This window comes from Gigantopelta aegis, chromosome 9, assembly GCF_016097555.1.
Source record: "Gigantopelta aegis isolate Gae_Host chromosome 9, Gae_host_genome, whole genome shotgun sequence".
In the NCBI taxonomy this organism is placed as follows: domain Eukaryota; kingdom Metazoa; phylum Mollusca; class Gastropoda; order Neomphalida; family Peltospiridae; genus Gigantopelta; species Gigantopelta aegis.
In genome coordinates, this window is record NC_054707.1 from 67,577,420 (window position 1) to 67,601,082 (window position 23,663).

Genomic DNA, 23,663 nt, shown 5'->3' on the forward strand with positions numbered 1-23,663 from the left:
TTATTTCCTATAATCATTTATGGGCATATAGTTAAAGGTATAGTTTTTAAATGTTAACGCAAAACTTAATAAAAACATGATTTGCAATAGCTGTCATTATGCAACTTTGAGATAGCACCTTTAATACCGGTATAATACACCAGAAACTCAAAATGGTTCTTGACAGTTTTGCTCAAAGGTTACTCATAAATGTCTACAAGTATTTTGTTTTGGAGAGAAATAGGGGAAACTGTCATCAGAAACAGTCCCTCACATATTGTAACAGCAATGAAATTGACACATTGACCAAAATGTGTTATAGTCTGTTCCAATAAAGTGCACAAATCACCTGTTACTGACATCTTTCTTTTAATTTCAAGAGTAAACACCACCATGTACACCAATGAGAGCCAAAACAATTAAATTCTAAATTAGGTAGACTATAATTAAATAGATATTTACATAAAATTTACTTGTCTGTTTAATATGTCGACAAAAATCGACGAAAATAATTTTTATTCTATTTCCGACACTACTTTAGTCCACCAGACAAGACATGGTACATCCAGAAATCTACCTGTCCACCAATATTTTCACTTGTCTAGTTTCATTTAAATGCAAGGACAATCTTTTTTATTGCTTAAAATGAAACAGCATTATAAATTATTAATTGTCCACAATGTTTTCACTTGTTAGGACAAATGGACAAGTGCACTGGTGTGCTACATGTATACTAGTATATCCTGAGCATGTGCCAAACAAAATTCCTACTCCTGCTTCTCCACTGGACAATAAGCATCTCAATGAAGCCTAGTGGATCACACAAGGCAGTGCAACCTACATCTAGACATAACAATCACCACCCTGAACTTACCTTGCATGCTCCTGCACTACCTGATTGTATTTGTGGCTGACATAATAAAAAAAAATTTTGACAGCATGTGCTCAAGTGGTGTTGTTAAACAAAACAAACTTTAATTTTTCTTTTAAAAATTTCTTTTCGTTACCTGACAGACTTTCTTGGTTTGATATGCATAACAGCACCTTGAGACATTTCTTCACATCACACAAATTATATCCCAAGTCAATCATTTCCAGTAAACAGCAAGCATCACTCAAGTACTCCACACAATAAATATCAACAGATTAACATCACATTTTTGAAATAATAATTTCACCATTAATAACCATTCAGCACAAAGCCACCAATCTGTCAGTTTTCATGTGGAATCACATTTCACAAGTCCCATCAGGAACAACACAACTTTGATTAATTTGTAAGCCATAGAAATTCCAATCCATCCAATTTGTTAGAGCCTTCACGCCCTTTCCCTCCTACCAAACACCTGCCTCAATTCATAGAGCACAGCGTACTATGGGCACTTAATGACTGAACACTATGTTATTAGTTAACTCTATATCCACACAACTGCCATTACTGTCTACTGCACTAGCTATTGTGTGGAGACAATGAAGTCCCATACGCATAAAAGCGGCATTCACTCAAATCCCGTTTAACAGGGTGTCCACGCCTTTATTCATCTGTTTGGAATTCCAGTTTGGGTGCTAAGTTACAACTGTCTTCGAACACGACTGATCACATGTATATGTTTGCTATGTGGAGGACTTTGCAAACACCCAGTCTAGGCAACCATAAACACGGGCAGAACCGATCTCGGACATGCAATTTGCGATAATTATGAATGAAGCCTTATCAAACACTGCCTAGTAGGTAACACCACTTTCACAAGCAGAGTCTGTCAAATGGAACAACCTCATTAATCAAGTAATGTGGAGGTTTTTTGTCTCCAATTTGGCACTGCTCAAACGGTTTCTCTCCTTTTTCCAGCTTGGCAGTTTAATGTAATCTTGCAGTGTACACATTGTAAATAAAAGTGGAGTGGAAAGTTATGGTTCCAGCTTGTCGAGGTGGGTGTATACACTTGTTCTCGGTTATAAAACACTCACAGCCAACACAGGTCAGTCATTATGACCTGACCAGTTATTGAAACACAGCAAAACTTCTATCACCAGGACAACCATTCATAAAGCACAACAGACTCTGTTACCGGTATATTTATTAATGTGTAATAAAACCTGTCTGATTTGATTCCTTAATATTGCACAGCTCTTTGAAATGGACATCTGACATTGAACACATAAAACCTGCTTTTTGTGGACACCATAATGAATATCTTTATATAATGGACATCTTTGTAAACACACACACACACACAAATATATATATATATACAGGGCATAAAATTTGGCATGAACGATTTTGTCGTTCGTCTGTCGGTTATGCAAAACCAATATCAACATAAACGACCGATCGTTTGTGCAAAAGCTGTAATCATTCGTCAGAAAATTTAAAAAGATGTGTTGGCTAAAAAAAAATTCACTGTTTTGGAAGAAAATAATAAGATAATGGGCCTACATTGTCAATTGCTGGTTATTTTGGCCGATATAGGATTCGCATAATTTCGGTACTTTCCGTTCAGATCCGGAAGCATTTAAACTCAATGCTTCCAGGAAATCCCTGTCTATTATCATTTCATTCAGATTATTGTTTGGCACCAATAAGTACTCCCCTGTAAAAGAACTGATGGGGTTGTGTGTTGTAATGTAAACGGCTTTCAAGTTGGTTCTAGCATACATTTAAAAAAAAAAAAGTATTTATGATAGGACATTTGATGAAGAAAAGCTACGAAATTCGTTCATATTGTATTCACGTTTAATTACCGTGATCCATTAAAATTTACATTTGTATCTGAACTACTGAAGAAAATTGTTCGTGTAAACACTAAAATCACACGAACGACACAGTTGTCTCAAAATTTCAATATATATATATATATATATATATATATATATATATATATATATATATATATACACGCACACAACTATAAAGAATGAATATTGTCTTGCCAGGGTCTGAGATTTATGGATAACATAATGCATATTTATATACTAGTAAACAAATGTGCAAATAGCCAAATGTACAGTTCTTAATGTTAGATATAACAATTAAAGAGCATTGTTGTGCAAAATATGAACAGTGTATATATAAAGAGACTGACTCCTATACTTCCTGCACCCAGGACAGGCATGCGCTACAATAGCTTGTTCTGAATGTGCACGTGAAACCCTATGACCCGACCTGACCTATTCTTTCTGTCCTGAAGAAGGAGTCCAGGCTGCTGGACTGTGTCCCTAGGACAGCATACTTTAATCTTAATTGGATATAGGCACATCAAATACTTAATATAAGTATGTGTAGCTATTGTGTCTCATCCAAAAGTTTAAATGCATAAAATAAGCATTTGTTTTTTGATAATAATAAGATTTTATGATGATAATTAATTATTGTTTTAATTAATATTAAACAGCTTATTTTTAAATACCAAAAGAGACCAGTTTTTACAGTTTGTTATGTACAGCATTTTGTGCTTGAGATTCCAAAATATTTAACTTCAGACCATTCATAGTTTAAAAATTTCTGAAAGAACATATTAGACCTTTTTTGAAAATATTATTACTTTGTTGCTTCACACCTTTGCATGCATATCTTAAAATTTGGCCTATAGTCCATCCCAGCCTCCTACAAAAATGTTGGGTGTTTTTTTTTTAATTAATGTCAGTTTGATTTGACTTAAGATGAAAAGTAAAAGTGTTTTGGAAATAAAAAAAAATAAAAAAAATAAAACCCCTATTTTTGTGTGCAATTTAGAAAACAATCAACTCGTAAATAAATAACGTAAATTCCATAGTATGAAAAAAGTCATTCCCTGTGGGAAGGACTGTAGTTATGTGCCTGCATGTTTCTTTTACACAAGAGGTTTAAACAAATACCAGGTAGTATAAGAAATGGAAGTGCTATTTTCTGCAAAAATTACATTTGTTAGTAAAACATTCTTTAAATCATTTAAATGTGGTATGACATCCCATTTTCTTGCAGGCATATTAAATGTGACTTGCCACACGTTTCATATGTGTACTGCCTGTGTGTGTGTCTTCAGGCATAGACAGAATCAAAACAAGTCGAAAATGGTCATTCAGGTACAAGGAGAACAGTACTGGTTTCTCCATAAAATATTATTTTTTATAACAAAAACTACAGCCCCTAAATTTTTATCAACTGTGTGTTATGTATATCAACTTTAAGACATACATACAAGTGTCAGTACAATAACAGTGCTTTGAATTTCTTAGTAGGACACACTTCTTTCGACCGGCTACCTTTAAAAATAACATCAGGCCATATTGTACTTTCTATTTCGAGCCCTGGAATGAATAACCAAGTATATCGGGATTTTACAGGAATAATAATGGGAATTGTAAACTTGATCTAAATGTGTCATAACCCATTGGTTACTAGGCCTCCATTTTGTGGTATTCTGCATCTACCAAACACAGATTATTTCATTGCCCTTGTGTATTGATTGATACACTAATTAGAAAATGGTAAAATTTTCAGCAATGGTTCAAAAGAACCTTTACTTATGAGGCATATTATCAGTATGACCCCTTCCCCCAAAACTGTCCATTCATTGACTGTAATTGAAAATTTATCAGTTGGCTCTGCCGATGTGATGCACAAAAATTAAACTAACACATGCACAAAAACATTTGGAAGCAATATTTCATCCTGTATGGCAAAAATAGACCAAAATTGTGATTATACACCTTGTAATTTTTTTAATCCTAAAATTTATATAGTGCTGAACCATTTTGTCACAGGTGATAATCAATAATCAATTGTGGCAGGAAGTGTTAACTGTAATAGTTGTTACAGTTTAAATGAGGGAACTGGCAGTGTTTGGGTTTGTTTTTAATGTGTATGTAAAGAAAACAGATATTAAATAGCTATTAAATGTAATTTTGTGATTAATAGGGACATGCATGCATTTCTTTGAAAAGATAAATAGTTTCATTAATTTAAATCTTTTCTAAGGTTATATATTTTTAACTGATTGTGTAATTGAAGGTTGATTGGTTGGTGCAAACTGATTATAACCAATGATTAATGATAAAACTCCAAGCAAGTCCCAACACTAATGTGAATGTACAAGTACATATGTACCTGCCTATCTGGTAAGTGTAAATATAATACACAGACTGGGTCAACTCTGAGCTCTTGACAACAAGTAACCGAACAGTTATGATCTGTGATTTATTAACAGTGAATGGTGAATATTGATCATACTTGCACTCATTGTGATTTTGCAACACACACCTTACCTTTTCCACAGTCATAATACATTGCAAACTGACCTATATTTAGCAGCCACCTGTTCTAAAGGTACTGAAGGGTGTCGGTTGCATGTATATAATGACAGCTTCTCGCCAAAGCTACTCATAATTTTTGTTTGAAATGTAAAGATTATATCTTGAATTAAATGTATATGAACATAAAAGAAAATATAACCAAATAATTTTACTTACTAGGATTTAAAAAAACAAAAACAAAGAAACCCCCTGAAACAACACAACCACAAAACCACAACCAAACAACAATTTTATTGACAACTCGGTAGGGAGTGACCAACAAATTAAATGCTATTGCATACATATTTTGTAATGTCTACCAATATTGTTTTGACAGAGTAGAACTGGCTGCTGTTTTGACTGATATGTGTCATGATGTGATTTAGATTTTTCTGTTTACTTTCAATTTTTACCAATGATTCACAACAAAGTCATTGTTTACCGGTATGCCAATTCACAGCACATTACAATTTTGATATTGTTGAGTTAATTACTGAATGCAAAGACTGATTTTTGTAACATCCATTCATTTATAGTTACTTTAGTATCACAAATAAAAGCAAAGATAGTAAAATGAGACATTTGGAACTCTAACAAAATGCTTAAAAGTGCATTCTCAAAGTTGCTAGTAAAATATTTAGTTATTTTTACTTGTATAGATCTGGGATTAAGAAATTCAGATTTAATTGATCCCACATATACATGTATTATTTTTGTATAATTAACTCAAGAATATCAAAAGTATAATGTTGTGCCACTCAGCATATTAATCAGTGGTTTTATCAAGAATGTTTGGCAAAAGTTATAATAACTTCCTAAACAACTAGTAGGCTGCCAGGATTGGACTGAACTGCGGTTGGACACGGTGGGGGGTGGGGGTGATGGGATGCCGGGAGTTAGGGCATTCTTTGGGGCTACAAGCATAGGCGGTTCGGCCTTAGGTTTTGTGCAGCCTCTTTCGTCTTAACCTCCCATGGGCTTAATGAATATTGTTTAAGTATTATTATTAATTTTAGACCAGCCCATCTAAATTTGCGCCAAAATTATATTATATTAATAATTTATATAGGTTAGGAATGTTAATATTTTTCTTTAAGGGTGCAGCCAAAACTTATTAACCCCAATTTTCCCCTTTTCTATACTTTTGGCGTTAATGTTAAAAATGTCAAAATTGACCCTATTTGTTAGGTTATCCCTGTCTCGAGTCAGACCCCTGATCCTATCGGAGGCCGGACTTGGGATAGGCGTGTTCAAAACCCTAGTGGTATATGGACACGTTAAACCAGTTTTAGTAACTAAGCAAAACATTTAAAGTGCATAGAAAATATTCAGCATGTGTCCATTAAAAATATGAGCCTATTCTCTGTCAGTCACCCTTAATAAATTTTACAGTAATATAAATTTAAACAAGCATTCCGAGAGTATTGCTAAAGCTATACATGTCCCCTATGCCAGGCCGAAGAAATATGTGTATCTCCCAAGTTCAAGGGCCATGGGTTCAATTGTAAATCACCACGAAAGACAAACTTGATCTGTAGTCACAGTACATGATAAAGCTATACACAAAATTTTGGCTTAATATCTTGAAGCATTGCTAAACATATTTTCATATCTCCTAAGTTCAAAGACTATAACTCTGTGAAAAATGGGTAAATTGCCATGAAAATAAAATTTTGTATGTAAAGATATACACAAAATTTCTGAAATTCAGCTCAATATTTTGAGGCATTGCAAACAAAAGTAGTCATATAAAACTATATATATATATATATATATATATATATATATATATATATATATATATATATATAGATGGACGTACAAACTTTTCACTAAGACAGACAGACAGAGGACAGACAGAAGGACAGAGACGAAACTTATAGTCAGCTCCAATTGGACCAGTAGGAGACTAAAAATAGTAAACACAATTATTTAAATAACTTTTTTGTGAGAAAAATAATAAATAGTTTTGGTAATTTTGCATGTTAAGATATTTAAATACCAGTTTAATACTTAAATAAAACTTAATGTACTAGTATTTTTATCACAGCAGCACCTGGTGATTATTTTCCCACCACACCACCAACCCAGTATTAACAATTTAAGGTATGGTAACACATATTCTAAAGATATTGAATTTCCTAACTTGATTCAGTAAATGAAATATGTTTCTGTGTAATATATTACTTACTGCTTTTTTTGTTTTCCCATTAATCCTGAAGTGATACACAAGTTTAGTCCAATCGTTTTGACATATAACTTGAATTTAAAGACTATTGTTATGTAATGATATATTTTTGTGAAATGTTAAGCAAACACAATAGGTACACAAGCAGTAGAATGGCAATAGATATATATAAGCTGTGTACACAGATCAACATAATCCACGTTTATTTGACCTGTCTTAGCAACAGGCCACAGACGTAGATAATTCAACAAACCATGGCCACGCAGATCCTACTGGGCTAGCATACATATGATAATAACTTCCTTTGTGGGAATGTATAAATGCTTTGTCATTCATTCTGCTAATATTACATACGAATAGGAAAAGGTTTCATATCTCTAACACTATCTGTCAAGTGTTTAAACACCGGCAGTGATTGACTGTTGAACACACAATCTGGTGGTGGTGTTTTGGAGATCAGTTGCCTGGTGCTGGGTAGTCACTTTCTCAGACAAGTGGACACCACACACTGTAGTAGGTCTCTTACTTTCAGATGATAATTTAAGTGACAAGATAAACAAATGAATAAGGAAAATTATATTTAATAATGCCACACCTTGTTTAACCAGTAGCTATAAGGTATTCCCTAAATGCTAATTGCAACATGTGGCATAGGTCACATAGGCTACTCCTTTTTGATTAAAAGTGTTAGGCCACATAAAAACTCCTCTTTTTTTTACTAATATCAAAGGTCTTTTAAATGTAAGCAGTCAACAGACAGGACAACACATGCCATAACCCTGATACAGGAGTACAGCACTGGCTGGAACGAGAAATAACCCATGGGTCCACTAAGGGTGATTGATTCTTCATCTCGTCATACCTGGTGAATCACAATTTACTTATAAATGAATAAGGATCAAACATGTTACCATATTCAACTTCATTTGAACAGGTGAACTAAAATATAAAAATGCTAATTTTGATCTTTTCATGTATTTCTATAATGATTTACAAAATATTAAAATATTAATGTTTATATTTTAATATTGTGGAAATTTAATTATGTTGGGTCCTCTTTCATAAATTTTAATATTCTTTTTGATATTTTTTTTTAATAAACACATCCACATAACCACCAGTACCCATTTCTTTTATCTTTTTTTTTTATCTTTTACTGTATCCAACAGTAATCTTAATGTAACATTTTAAGTTTTTTCTTGTGAAAAGTTAAAACTGGTAAATATTCATCAAAGAACATTATGGCTGTTTGTTTTAAAACAGAAAATCACTAATTCACACATTAATTTTTTTAATTTTTTTTATAATAAAGCCTAATAATAATAATGTATAAAGCCTTAAAAATGTTTTGAACTCTAAATTCTGTCAAAGTTCTTTTTATGTTTTAATTTGATCACCCAATTAATATTAAGGTAGACTTAGTGAATGATCTGTTATATAACAAAAAACCCACAAAACAAACACACGCCTAAAACAAAATATGATGCCAGCCTGATGCCCACAGATGTTTCACTAATTTACACTAGTGTAAATACATGTATAACTTAAGGTTATTAGTATAACACACCAAAACCACAATCTCACATATTCCTTTTGGATACATACATGTAAGCTGAGATTGAGAATAAGAATTTAATAATGGGTATGAAAACTGTTTGAAATCAACAATGTGGTCACTTCCTTAGCAGTCTGCAGTCTTTCTAAGAATGTCACATTGTCATAAGCTTAGCTAGGCCATGGACAAATTCAGTTTCTACACGCCTGTGTGGGTTAATATAATAGAGTGGCCACTCAGCACTTAATAATACGATACATGTAACTGGAACCAGGATAAAAGACATCTTCAGCCTATGTCAACTACTGCGGTCTAACAAAAGGTCCAACAGTACTCACATAGTAAGGATTTAATTCAGCCTTCAAACCATTATGTTCTTGGACACAACAGGTGTTTATGTTAATAACACAAAATAAATAATTTGCAAAGGAACACAAAAAGGCAAGAAATTAATATTAAGAGTACAAAAGTTCAGATGCTAAAATTCAATATTGGCCTTACATCTGGTAGGTACTGGGTTCATTTCCCATTGCCAGCTTCTACCCTGAGGGAGTTTTAATGATACAATGGGTAGGCGAACACTACACTGACTTTTCCCTCACCATGGACAGTCCAGATACAGTGTGCTCGAGACAGCATGTATTAACCATAATTGGATGTAAGCATGGAAATAAACTGAAATGAGTGAAGTCTGTATGGCACCTTGGTGTTTAGTGCCCTACCCAAACCAGCAGCTATGAGAAGGAGACAAAGAAGGAAGAGCACAGCACGGGGGGGGGGGGGGGGGGGACCAAAGACTGTGGCTACTCCACTGGTAGTGGTCTCTTCACCTTCGAGGACTCTGTCCCTACCATGCAGACCAGCATCACATCGAAGTGGACGTGCCTAGCCAGCCCTGAATCTCTGGAACTCACGGTTCAACACCCCAGCCGCCGGCCCTTATTAGAGCCAATATTATGGCAATGGAAGGGACTGAACCGGTGGCCGCACAACCCAGCACTGAGGGATACTGACCAGTTGCAAAGCTAGACATGGCAACAGTAGTGGTAAAGTGCTGGGTTAACCAGACAGGGACCAAGCCTCTGGTTGTGTACAGCCCAGTGTTGGAGCAGCTGTCAACCACACCGACCAGAGGGGTGTTTCCATAATGGTACAACCAACACCGTGGCAGCTTCCACATTAACACCATGGAATCCCATACCGGAGAGCGGAGCACCACACTGACGATGGAATATGATGGTGTCTACAAACTGGTATACATGGGAGAAGGCACCACACACCGTCAGACCCACGACATGCTGCGCATAGTGTTCACGCAGAACTACGGGGACATTGTCAGCAGATGCCAACGGGAGTTGCGGCACTCCACCAGCTTTGACACCTGAACACAACACTTAGCCCTTAGGGTTACCCCTAGGTTCGTATAGCATCGATACATTTAGGCTTAATTTTAAAAATTTGACATTCTTTAACTTTCGGCTGAACTGTTCAAAATTAGCGTTCAATCACCAGAATTTTTTCAGACATAACTAAAAAAGATACTTTAACTTTTTGGCTTAATTCTATTTCTGAGAACTTAAAAAAAATTGTTGCTGCCTCTTTTGCATCATTTATCTCTGTCACAACAACCGGTCTTCAGTGCTCCTTTAGTGCTAAAGTAATAAGCAAGAGTCCCGCCTTCCCCTCCCCACCCCTTTCCTTTCTTGGACACAACGGCTTGCTCACGCAACAGGCATGCGCTACAACAGCTTGTTCTGAATGTGCACATTAAACCTATGACCTGACCTGACCAGGACATGGATTTCCATTTATGTGCAGTAATGCATGGAAAGTAGGTTGTGGTGACAAATGATGGCAATTGTGACATACAATCTCAGAAAGGAAATCTGTTACATTTCCCATTAGTAGCAAGGGATCTTGTATATGCACCATCACACAGACAGGATAGCACATATCTTTGATATAAAAGATTCGGTTCACTGGCTAGAACAAGAAATAGCCCAATGGACCCACCAACAGGCATCCATCCTCGACTGACCACAGGAGAGTGCTTTACCACTGGACTATGTCCCGCTTTTATTTAATGGTAATGAAGAATGAAATAATTTTTAAGACAGTATTTATTGGTCATTAATATAAATATTATGAGATGATCTATACAATAATGATGGTCTTTGTAAAATTGAACTTTTTTCTGTGAGTATATTACAGTTGTAAAACAACGTAATATAAATATACCAGTACTGAGTATCGCATTGAATGGCATGGGTAATAAAGTGTACAGGAGCTCTTTATTCATGCACTGCAGTGATGTGATTACAAAATCAATGTACCAGATGAAATATATATGGCATTTCTCACATAGTAACATAACTCACCATTACAAATGAGGGTCATAAATTGTAAGAATCTAAATTAAAGAACTAGCTATAATAATTATTTAGAAAGTATAGCCATGTTAATTCTACATATAATACCAATCAATAATCACTTATTTTCCTTTTATTATATGTTGGGTGCTTAAATCAAGAACACTTTTACTTGGGGTTGGGGTGGGGTGGGGGACTGAAAACATTTAATGAATCAATAATTTAACATAATTAATGCGATAAAAATTCTTTAGTGATGACCCAGTCTTTCCATTACTTGTGCAATGAATGATATTAAATACATGTTTAACAAAACCAAGCCTGCTGGGAAGAGGAGAGATGTGGAGGGCAGTGTTCTCCATCTCCATTAACAGGCTGGTGCCAACCATACATAGGCCGCAGAATGTTTTGAACACTGAGAGGGGGCCAACTTCAAAGGCATGAAGTGTATTGTGTCTGAGTGTGCAAAGTGCACAAGCAGATACATGTTCCCTGTGAAATTTAGAAATTTATATTGTCTGATTTCCTGGCACCTGAATAACAGAATTAGTCGTTTTAAAATTACGAGTATTAAAACATGATTCATTAAAAAACAAAATGTGTGGGAAAGGGTGTGTGTTGAATTTGCCATTTGGTGATGGTGGAATAAATAATTTAGTTGAATTATGCACCAGATAGTGATTCATGGAAGAAAGTTAAAAGTTTGTTTTGTATAACAACACCACTAGAGCACACTAATTAATCATCGACTATTGGATGTCAAACATTTGGTAATTCTGACACGTAGTCATCGGAGGAAACCTACATTTTTCTTAATGCAATAAGGGATCTTTTATATGCACTTTCCCACAGACAGGAAAACACAAACCACAGCCTTTGACCAGTCATGGTCCACTGGTTGGAATGAGAAAAACCCCAATCAGTTGAATGGATCCACCAAAGTGGTTCGATTCTGCGACGCAGGCACCTCAGGTGAGCACTCATGACTTTTTACATCTGCGGTAACTAGAGGTTATTAACCATATACTGTGCCATACTGGTTTGACTTGGTGCTAAGGGCCCATGCTTATACAACTCCAATCTCTAATGAAGGAAGAAAGGAAAATGTTTTATTTAACGACGCACTCAACACATTTTATGTGCAGTTAAATGGCATCAGACATATGGTTAAGGACAACACAGATATAGAGAGGAAACCCGCTGTCGCCACTTCATGGGCTACTCTTTTTGATTAGCAGCAAGGGATCTTTTATATGCACCATCCTACAGACAAGGTAGTACATACCACAGCCTTTGATATACCAGTCGTGGTGCACTGGCTGGAACGAGAAATAGCCCAATAGGCCCACTGATGGGGATCGATCCCAGACCGTCCGCGCATTGAGCGAGAGCTTTACCACTGGGCAATCTCTAATGAAGACACATGCATACAATTTGTATGGTGTTGCCATGGCATTAAAGTTTTAAAAACATGGGTCCAGGTCATCATTTTTAAAAATACATCTGTCATGCTGAATATGAGTTCACTCTGCAAAATCTGTTATTTCCTTCAAATCAAGTGAACAAACAAAGTAAAATGATCTTTGCTATAATCAAGTTTATTTTAAGGATGCTATAAGTATTAAGCTGCAAAGAGACTTCACACATTATTTTCAAATTAAACTGAATGCCTGAATATATCTATATAATACACTGTGTACAGGCCTTGAATTTGGCACATTTTTTCAGGGCCGTACAGCCAAAAGGCATAACAAACATCTTAATACGAAGCAACAGCACTGCGTGGTGTGTGTGTGTGTGTGTGTGTGTGTGTGTGTGTGTGTGTGTGTGTGTGTGTGTGTGAGTACATGCACATCTCAACCAATGTGTCACTATTGGTAAGGGGTGGGATTAAGCTCAGTCAGTTGAGTGCTCGCTTGAGGTGCCTGCATCGCAGGATCAAACCACATTGGTGGATCCATTCAGCTGAATGGATTTTTTCTTGTTCCAACCAGTGCACCACAACTGGACAAAGCCCATGGTATGTGTTTTCCTGTCTGTGGGAAAGTGCATATAAAAGATCCCTGGCTACATTAGAAAAAATGTAGCGGGTTTTCTCTCATGACTATGAGTCAGAATTACCAAATGTTTGACATCCAATAGCTGATGACTAATTAACTGATGTGCTCCAGTGGTGTCGTTAAACAAAACAAACAACACTATTTATAAAGGCTTTGCATGAAGACTGTTTTATGTACCACCCTGTCTATGATTCATATCAAAGATTCCAGGTGTCGACATTAATTAACGTTCCTGCCGAATATTCGGTCTGGTAAGGTATAAAATCTGGTAGCCCAAATCATAACCTGCCAGTCCAAACGTGATTGACTCGCACTTATGTGTGAATATAAAATAATGTAAAATAAGTTCTGGTGTGATAGACCAAAAACATATCTCGGCCTGTGGTGATGTTGATGAGCAAAAAGTGGTTGGGATGGCAGTATTTCCACTCCTGGATCACTTGCTACTTTGGGAACATAACAGCAACACGTTTTCTTTCTCATGACGAATTGTTGAAATAACCATACATGTATTTTAAACATAAAATAGCCATGCTGCGTTGTTAAACCAGGCTACTAAACCAGACGTAATTTCTAATGGCTAGGGGCACAGTATCTAGCAATATTTTGAGTCCCCTACTGGTCTAACCAGAGGGGACTATAGGTTTTAACTCTGTCCTGTCTGTCACACATAGTTTTACGGATGTGTTTTTTCACAATGCTGAGCTAAAATGCTGTGTATAGCTTTATCATGTTCTGTTCCAGATATTTATGGCAATTTACCAATTTTTTTTTACAGTTATGGGCCTTCAACTTAGGAGATACAAAAATTGTTTTCTGGATTTATTTTGCAATGCCTCAAGATATTGAACTGAAATTTTGTGGATAGCTTTATTATAATCTGTTACAATCAAGTTTGACTTTCATGGCAATTTACCCATTTTTTGTAATGAGTTATGGCTTTATGAAAATAGCTATATGAAAATTTGTTTTCCGGACTTCTTTTTTTTTTTGGCAATGCCTGAAGATATTGAGATGAAATTTTATATACTGTTTAACTTTATCATTTACCATTAGAGATGAAGTTTAACATTCATGACAGAGTTACAGCCTTTAACTTTAGGAAATATAAAAACATGGTGGGCCCAGTAGGGGACATGTATTGCTTTAGCAGTACTCTCAAAATATGTGCATGGGGGTGTGTCTGGGGAGGGTGTGTGTGTGGGGTGGGTGGTAGTGGGGGTGGGGGGGGGGGCGGGCTGTTCCTACAGGCCTGAAAACATTCCTTTTCCTTGGTCTACAAAATGCCCCTACTGAATAGGAGCAATGAATGTTATAAGCACTTCCCCATTTAGGACAGGTCATATCCCGTTATTAGGAACAGGCTGGGGATCGTCGGAAATAGGTATGTTTGTGATGGTAGGTTTTCACAACAATAGTATAGTAGTGTTAAGATCGTTAATTTATTCCAAAATAAACTAGTGTGAATGGTTACAGTGCTCTAAGTTCATTTTTATACTTTACTCTTCTTTGGCTAGTGGACCAAAACATTTTACTCGCAGTTTAAAATCTTACTCGCCAAGCTTAAAATGTTACAGTGACACTATTTTTGTATCATTTATGCATGTGTTGTAACCATCATAACATTATAGGCTACATGACTTATGCTGCTGGATTAAATAAATAATTTGAAACAAGAAATTGTTTAGTTTTAACTCAATCATGAATTTGAAATGAGGACCATTTCAGAACTGATCACATGAGGGAGGTGGGAGGTATTTAGTTTATGCTTTAAAAGGTCAAATTGTTTTAAAGATGTTGCCAGTAAGTAAATCTTGACAAACAACCCCTCCTCTCCCCCATAACGTTTGTAATGCATCCCATGGTCCACCATATCTTCTTCAAAGGAATCAATCACATATTGGTATCACTAGCTGATAAATGTTATGCTTTTATAAAGGCAGTTATTTAGCACCCAAGATAGATCATTGTAATGATGAACACTACCACTTCTGTTGCTTTTATAAGCAGTGATATGCCTAACAAAATGAAAGGTTTATAAGTAAAAACAAATCATCAGTTATGACCAATTAAATCTGCAACCAAAGACAAAATATCAAACAACTGTCAGTGGATACCACAGACTGAATGACCATTTTGATCATGTGACATATTTGGTGCTAAATAAGTGTTTTTAGATGGAAATTACTAACATGACAAGTGAGGCGAAATAAAATAAAGGGGGCAATAAAATACAAGAATTCTGGATTCATAATAAAACAATATTTCAGAGCTGTCAACCTGTGGCAATTCTAAAGAGTGAGAAATTATTGTGCTTAATGTTAAACCATATAAGTCAGTCATTGGTAGCACAGAGGCTTGCATAATACAATTTGTATTCCTTATATATGATATTGATGACACAAAAACACTGGTAATAACCTCTATTTATCATGTCTCTTGTATATAAATATAGTTGCTAGGATAAAGTTATAGTCTGTCCCATCATTCTATAAAACTGTTTTGTAAATAATTTCAGTTTGGTTTGACGTAAGAAGAAAAGTAAAAGTGCTTTGGAAATAACAAAAAAAATTGTATTTTTGTGTGCAATTTACAAATCATTCGGTTTAGAAATACATAACTTGTAGTGAATTTCATAGCATGAAAAAATGGCGTTCCCTGTGAACTATAGAACTAAGAAAGTTTTTTCTTCTTTTAAAACCATAAATTATTGCAAATATTTTTTGACAAAGTTGTATAAAATATGCATTTCATTTATTTTAAAGTAAATCTGAATTGATTACCATAATCTTATTATTATTTTCTTTAGCATTAACCAAGTGACTATATCTGCTTATTTCATAAGTAAAGTAGCCTTAGTGGCCCTATAGTATAAATAGCTACTGTTGTCAGTGTTGACAGTCACATTGCCACTCCAAACTTTTTAACTTCAGGTCAAGTTATGTGACCAAGTCTCACTTCGATAAAATCATCACTAAAAATTAAAATAATATGGTTACAACAAATCACATAATAATTTTGACATACCCGTATTACCGTTAGAATTTGACAGTCATGGACACAGTATCGTATATCGGTTTTTTCAGGGGTTAAAATATATGTTTATGCGTCTCCAGGAAATACAGGTTATGGGCGGGGCTTTAGCCGGATGTAGGTGCATTGCTACTAGTTTGTAAACAGCACCTTTGATTTAACATTAAAATATATATTTGTAGTACACCATTTTTTACACGATTAAATATAATCCTTATTTTTTCTTAGTTAACTTTTATTTACAATATACATGTTGTATTAATGTATATTTTACTCTGTAAGTAAATGTTTTACATACTGAACTAATATATATTAAATACCTTTTAGAATTACTTCCGGCTTTTCAAGATTTTGCTACTTCTGTAAGCTTAATTTCTATTGGTTAAATGGATCTTCAATGGCGCACGTATGTCGAAAAGTATCACCGCAGCTTAATCATGTTTAAATTAAACATTGACAACATTCACTAACCGAATGTTAATGTCCTGAAGACATACGTATGTTTAAATTGTTTGTTTTCGCTTTTACTGATAACATAAGTTCTAAACGAATCATTTAACCCAGATTGGCCACTAAATGTGAGGAAATTTCATCATTACTATTCTGATCGTGAGTAGGTAAATTCTATTTTCAATTTCCTCAATTACCTCTTATCATATACTATTTCATATGAAACGATCCTAATTTATAATATTAAAATTTTAAGTCAGTAAATTTTAGAGCGTATTGATATTTAGTAGGACCCATTTGGGGGTAATGCAAGCCTCCGCATCGGAAGACTTTATTACCCCCCCCCCCCCCCCCCGTCATGTTCTCCTTCAATAACCGAATTAATAGAAACGCCAAAGAATTATGTCTGCAGAGCATTGTTACAAAAACATCTACCAAGAGTAATCTAATTTATTTTCACCTTTGTAAATTTATGACACAGCAAACAAAATACGTTGTAAAATATATCTAATAATTTATTTAGCCCCCACGTACATGTAGTACACATTATTTAGCCGTGGACGAAATGTACTGGGGAAATAAAAACCCAGTGGACGAATCGTCCAGAACTGATTTTTTGTAGTGGACAAATCGTTTTGAGTTCCTCAGTAGATGAATTTTCAGTGGACGAATCATCCGTGGATGAATTGTCCCGTGGACGAATCGACTGCATCCTGTGCCATACCCACATTTTTGTGCAGATATGTTTTTTTTTAAGTTAACTTATTGAGAAAATTAATGACTCTTATCATTACTGTATGATTTTCTGAAGTATGGCGATCTCGCCCCGTGTCGATCTCGCCCTGGCGAAGTCGCCCCGGGCGAGTTCGCCAGGACTTATTTTCATCGTTAGGCGAAGTTATCATACATATTAGACTTGCTAGAAGACATATATTACAACATATATTATAGTATATATCTACTGTCATTATCAGCATGTTTTTGTGCCAAAACTACAGGGTTATACCTCGTATACTACTAGTTTTGTGTTGGGACACGCTGTGGCGAGATCGCCATATTTACTTCCGTGTTGCATGTCTGTTTAGCGAAGTCGCCAGTACATTATAACTCAACAATATTCAAGTTACAAGCTGTTTTATGTTTACTTCATTAAGTAAATACATGTGCAGTAGTCATGTTTTGATTTTCTTGTTGTAAAATGTAATACACTGGTAGTTTACATTTCTGACGATTTCACTTGCAAGCCGGGGCGAGATCGCCAGGATTTTCCAACGGAGCCTGGCGATCTCGCCCCGTGTCGATCTTGTTTTTTCTTGTTTAAGTTTACAGTTTACAGTTTATTATAATAAATACACGTAAAGTACACATTTATGGTTTGTTTCATCATGTAATGTAACATGCAGGTAGAGCAGGTAGAGCTGGACTTGAATACTGTGCACACTGTAATCGGGGGTAATGGTGAACAGTTAATCAGTCAATCAAGATTAATCAAGTAATTATAGCATTAATTCAGTAAATTGTGAACAGTACATTTATTTATTTGCTGTAATGAAATAAACGAATATGCATCACTCAATAAAATCATAGTGATTTGGCACAGCTTGTTGAAGTGGAATGGACAGAACTAATAATTACAAATATATCACATTATACAAGAAAACAAACAAGTAAGTACTGTTTATGTATTTATTATTAAAAAATTGCACATTACACAATAAAAACAAAACAATAAATGAATGTTGTCTTGTTCATATATTTATTATACCAAATTGAACATCAAAGTGTGCACTTATGACAAATAGTTGCGTAGTAACGTGTGACAACTTCACCAACATAAAAATGCTACACTGAGAAAATCCTGGCGATCTCGCCACAGCCTGAAAAAGTGAAATAATAAGAAATGTAAACTTAATTTTTTTTACATTACATGATGAAACAAACCATAAATGTGTACTTTACGTGTATTTATTATAATAAACTGTAAACTGTAAACTTAAACAAGAAAAAACAAGATCGACACGGGGCGAGATCGCCAGGCTCCGTTGGAAAATCCTGGCGATCTCGCCCCGGCTTGCAAGTGAAATCGTCAGAAATGTAAACTACCAATGTATTACATTTTACAACAAGAAAATCAAAACATGACTACTGCACATGTATTTACTTAATGAAGTAAACATAAAACAGCTTGTAACTTGAATATTGTTGAGTTATAATGTACTGGCGACTTCGCTAAACAGACTTGCAACACGGAAGTAAATATGGCGATCTCGCCACAGCGTGTCCCAACACAAAACTAGTAGTATAAGTGGTATAACCCTGTAGTTTTGGCACAAAAACATGCTGATAATGACAGTAGATATATACTATAATATATGTTGTAATATATGTCTTCTAGCAAGTCTAATATGTATGATAACTTCGCCTAACGATGAAAATAAGTCCTGGCGAGATCGCCAGGCTCCGATTTTCTTAACCCTAACCATAACCTATTTTATTTCTGGGGATGAGGCCCCCATACCTCCTGTCGACTGCGATTACATGCATCACACATATGCCAAGTTAATCATGTATGGTAAATATTCAGTTCATAGCACCATCATGTGACCATGCCCAAACATTTCTTTCTGACATGAGGTAAAATCCAATGATATTGATATTGTAATGGCTAATGCAATGGTTCGAATAAAATTATGTCAGAAATATGATTAATATTAAAAACATTATTTCTGTTGGGTAAATTATTTGTTACAGTATGCTCCATCACCTGAGAATTTGATAAAGGGCCATTTCACAGTAATTTTTTGTGACGGACGTGTCATTCCATACATTAATCTTTCAAATTTCATTTTCTTTGTTCACAACACTTGTTCACTTAAAAATCCTGGTTTTTGTCAAGTTCATTCTATCACTGCTACACTCTGAGGGAATATGTATCTTTCGCGATTATCCATAGAAGGTGTTGGGAATACTTCTATAACTTGATTCTTCATTACCCAAGCTTTATCCTCTTTCTCTGGAAAGGCAAAAATCTTTTTACTGCTTTCTTTTGCACGAAGAAAGGAGACTACTATTTCTGAACCATCAGTATCTGTTATCAGTCCAGCAAAAATGTTGATTGACTTCCTGGTTTTAAAACTTACAAGTGCAAAAGAACCAGTATTAATACTGTTCACATAAGTTTCCTCAGCTGCATCACTGGATGATGTTGAAGGCTGTACCTCAAAGTTTTCTTCAGCTGTATCATTGACTTCATCATTCTCCATGTTTTCAAGATTGGGGAGAATCTTGCATCTCTTCATATCTTGGCCAGGGTTTAAAAATTGGGAATTTGTAGCACCTGCAATTGTACAATTATCCACTGGCTTCACAAAGTGAATTGCCAGGGTGCCTGGTAACGCTTGACAGTTTCGCCAGCGGTTTGGGAGATGAGCAGAGTGTTCCTTTATTTCAGCTTGACTCACATAAAGAAGATTTATGGTTTTGTTTTGTTTTTTTGCTACCTCATAGAAGTGAAAAGCTGTATTCACCACCACATTCCCTTTTAATACTTCTCTCCACACACTACGGTTGGTCTCCCCACCGATGCCGTCACTGGTCCCTTACCGTGTGCAGTGGCAAAGAAATTCCAGTCACAAGAACAGTTGAAATCTCCTTTGTGGTACAACATGTTGCAAAAGTTGAATCGATTTTTAAATTGAGATCCAGCTCCATCTAACCAGTAGTGTACATGTTTTATTTCCCAAGGAAGCTTTACCTGAACATCTTCCAGAATAAACTTGTTGAACACATACACACCGTGTTTGTCATGTGTGAGTTCATCAGACACAATGCTGTAGGATTGATGCTTCAGCTCCGAGTTATCAGCCTCACGGAAGTACACAATTGCAGTGAAAACCGTTATTTGTTGTGAGCACCAATGTGCAGCCATGATTTCCCCTTGCTGTTTGGCAGCATAATTCTCAGAAAAGTCTTCATGAATAATGATATCCCCTACCGGAAGATGACTTTTCAAGTGACGTAATTCTGCATGTTGTCGCTTGGCATTATACTCATGTCTGGACAGAGTAGAAAGCTGCTTGTAGAGCTCAGACTTTGCAGACAGCATGTCACCATCACGAGGCAGTTTTTGAACCTTCCCATCGCATGTTTCCCATTGGTAATATTGAAGTGTTTGTTTCATATCCTGGTCATTAAAATATATGTTGAGATTGGTTACACCACAGTCATTACACTCTCTGTCAACGCACTTTTCACTGGTTGCATCACATAGTGTCTGCGATACTAACTTGTCAATCTGGACAGGAAAGGCATGTAAAACTTTTCCTATACCTTGTGCTACTAAGCTTGCATTTTCATGATATTTGCACATGCAAACTTCTTGATCCCTTTTGCTTAGAGGTAAGACATAAGCAGGCCTGAATTCACAAAATTTGGTAAGACCAACTAGGTTGTCTGGGTTTTCGTTCAGGTAAAGCTGATGTGCTTCTTTAAGGTTCATTGTCAGAATTCGCTTCTGTTTCTTTTCCTTTGTTCCACAAGGAAGACGCACTGTAATGCACTCTTTCCTCCCAGGGCACATGTGGCTGATATCATCTTGAAGGTAGTAGTTCTCAACACATGCCTTTGTTTCATCTGATATTTTATCACTTCTTAGTTCTCTTGACTCATTCAGTAGTCGTCTTTTCACTTGTGGTTGGTCTACAAAATCTAAAATTGTTTTCCTTTTGGAAGGCGTGAGACCTTGGATAAGTCGCCCTACGACAGCTGCTTCCTTCCGAGGAGTTTGGTAAGTTTGAGGTGGGCAGAATTTGGAAAATAGCCAGTTAGTAGAGTCCAGTGGGAACGCGGACCAAATAGCAGACACCAAGTGGGGCCGAGCTGTGATTGGCCTAAATTTCGATTCCTTGGGAAACTTGTCAAAAGTCTAAGTCTGCAGTTTGAATCCAGCGAAAGCGCGGACCAAATCGTAGCACCAAGTGGGGCCAAGCTGTGATTGGCTGAAGTTCGATTCCTTGGTGAAAACTTGACAAACTACGTCTACCGAGAATAACTGCATCCAAAAGCATGTCTGGACACTAAAATTAAAGCCAAAAATAGTTGAGACTGCTCGGTCGAAAGGTTTTAAAGGTGATTGTGAGCAATTGAATGGGCGCCAAAATAAAGTGCGTCGGACTATTTATAAAAAAATAAACATAAGAATTTTGAACAATCATCGAAATGTTTAAAGTCCAACTAGCCCAATAAAGGAGGTTGATACCTGTCCTAGCAAAGGTTGGCGTCTATGGTGATCCGATGAAGTCGGTGGTGTCCAGATGTGGAAGATCAGGCCGGTAGGGGGAGGCTGCTAAACTCTTGGTGATGAACCGGTAGTCATCCCCCGCTATGATTTTGAGGATGCGGTGTAGGGTGGGGTTGTCCATCTCCTTGAGTAGCAGTGCTTGGTTGTATCTCCCCCTCCGGCGGATGGTGACGCAAACTGCGTTGATATCCACATCAATTTGGACTCGATGGACGGCGAAGTCCCCTTCATCGGGATTGGCTGGCAGTGGGTGGTAGGCCTTGTGTTTGGGCTCGCTGATGAGCTGGCTAACGTCCTCCAGATTGGATTTAATCAGTTGGTGGAAACGCGGGTGGAGCTTGCTGGCCTTCAGTGTCCATTGTTTTCCTGGTTGTTGCTCTGGCTTCGGCGGTTGAGTAGGGCGACATGGCCTGTCTGGGGTGGCACTCGGGGGAGTGGTCGCCTTCCTCTTCACCACTGCCGTCTTCCGGGCCGGGACCTCTACGGGCGTCGCCGGTTTAATTGGCGACACATCCGGAGGTCCAGAAGTAAAGGCCGGTGGATCGGGTCTGTTGTAGGGAGTGACACAGATCGCTGTGTCAAACTCGTTCAGATCCTCGTTCTCCATCGAAGAGACTGCGTCGGTTGGAGCCGGAGCCACTTCCTTCTTCGTCTTCTTCTTTGGGGGGTTGGCGTTGGGCGGTCCAGCAGACGGAGTCGCTGCCGGCGGTTTTGACTCCCCCTGCGCCGCCGCTGGCGCACGTCTCCTCTTCCTCCACCTTCCTTTCTTCGACACTCTGTCACCGTACACCAAGGTCACGGTTGCCCGTGACCCGGTGTACGAGACTCGGTACTCTAGCAGGTTCCCGTAAGTGGCAATTAATCCCCCCAGGTGGGGGGGTAATTGCACAGCGCACTCGATAACGTCTTGTTGGATCGGCTGCATGTCTGGGGTATGTACAGCAGGTTGGTTGCTAGTTGTTATCATGTTTATGAACCTAACTACATGTATAGACGGAGTTCAAACTGGTAAACAAACCCATGTAAGCCCAGAAATCAGTGCATACATGCATATATTTTATACACTATACAAAGCAAGTGACTCTAATGAAAGAAAACCTCAAATTTGTGGCAGAATCCCATTAAGGGTGTCCAGGTGAGCATACATGTAACTATTTAACAAGATTTGCAGTTAATGGGAAAACAATATGTTCACACATTCTACTTTGGCTCATAGTGTAAAAATTAATGAGTACAGCCACATTAAAGGGATTAACTGGCTACTATGACTAGCTCTGCTGGTACATGTGTACAGGTGGTTAATCCACTTAAATCTTGTAACAACATGTGCTTCAGATAGTATCTTAGCATGGATCACTTACTTTTGTAATGAATAATGTGAAGAACACCATTTAATCAATCAAAATGTTGGGAAATTTATATTCGTGTGTCACGTCCGTCACAAAAAAGTCATGTCCGT

General features: G+C 36.7%; 2 protein-coding genes across 11 annotated transcripts in view; one reads left to right on the forward strand and one right to left on the reverse strand.

Annotated features, from left to right (window-relative positions):
- The window catches only part of LOC121381918, a 66,823-nt gene extending 50,271 nt beyond the window's left edge, over positions 1–16,552 (reverse strand). For all 8 annotated transcript variants that reach the window (XM_041511335.1, XM_041511336.1, XM_041511334.1 and 5 more), the window contains exon 1: positions 16,450–16,552. The gene's annotated coding sequence lies outside the window, so the exon portion shown is untranslated. The remainder of the gene's footprint in view (positions 1–16,449) is intronic.
- A 297-nt stretch (positions 16,553–16,849) lies between these two features.
- LOC121381866 overlaps positions 16,850–23,663 on the forward strand; it is a 31,795-nt gene continuing 24,981 nt past the window's right edge. Inside the window, exon 1 of one of the 3 annotated variants that reach the window (XM_041511244.1) lies at positions 16,850–16,952. The gene's annotated coding sequence lies outside the window, so the exon portion shown is untranslated. Of the gene's footprint in view, positions 17,073–23,663 lie in introns of all 3 variants that reach the window. The other 2 variants (XM_041511245.1, XM_041511246.1) reach the window with 2 other exon arrangements.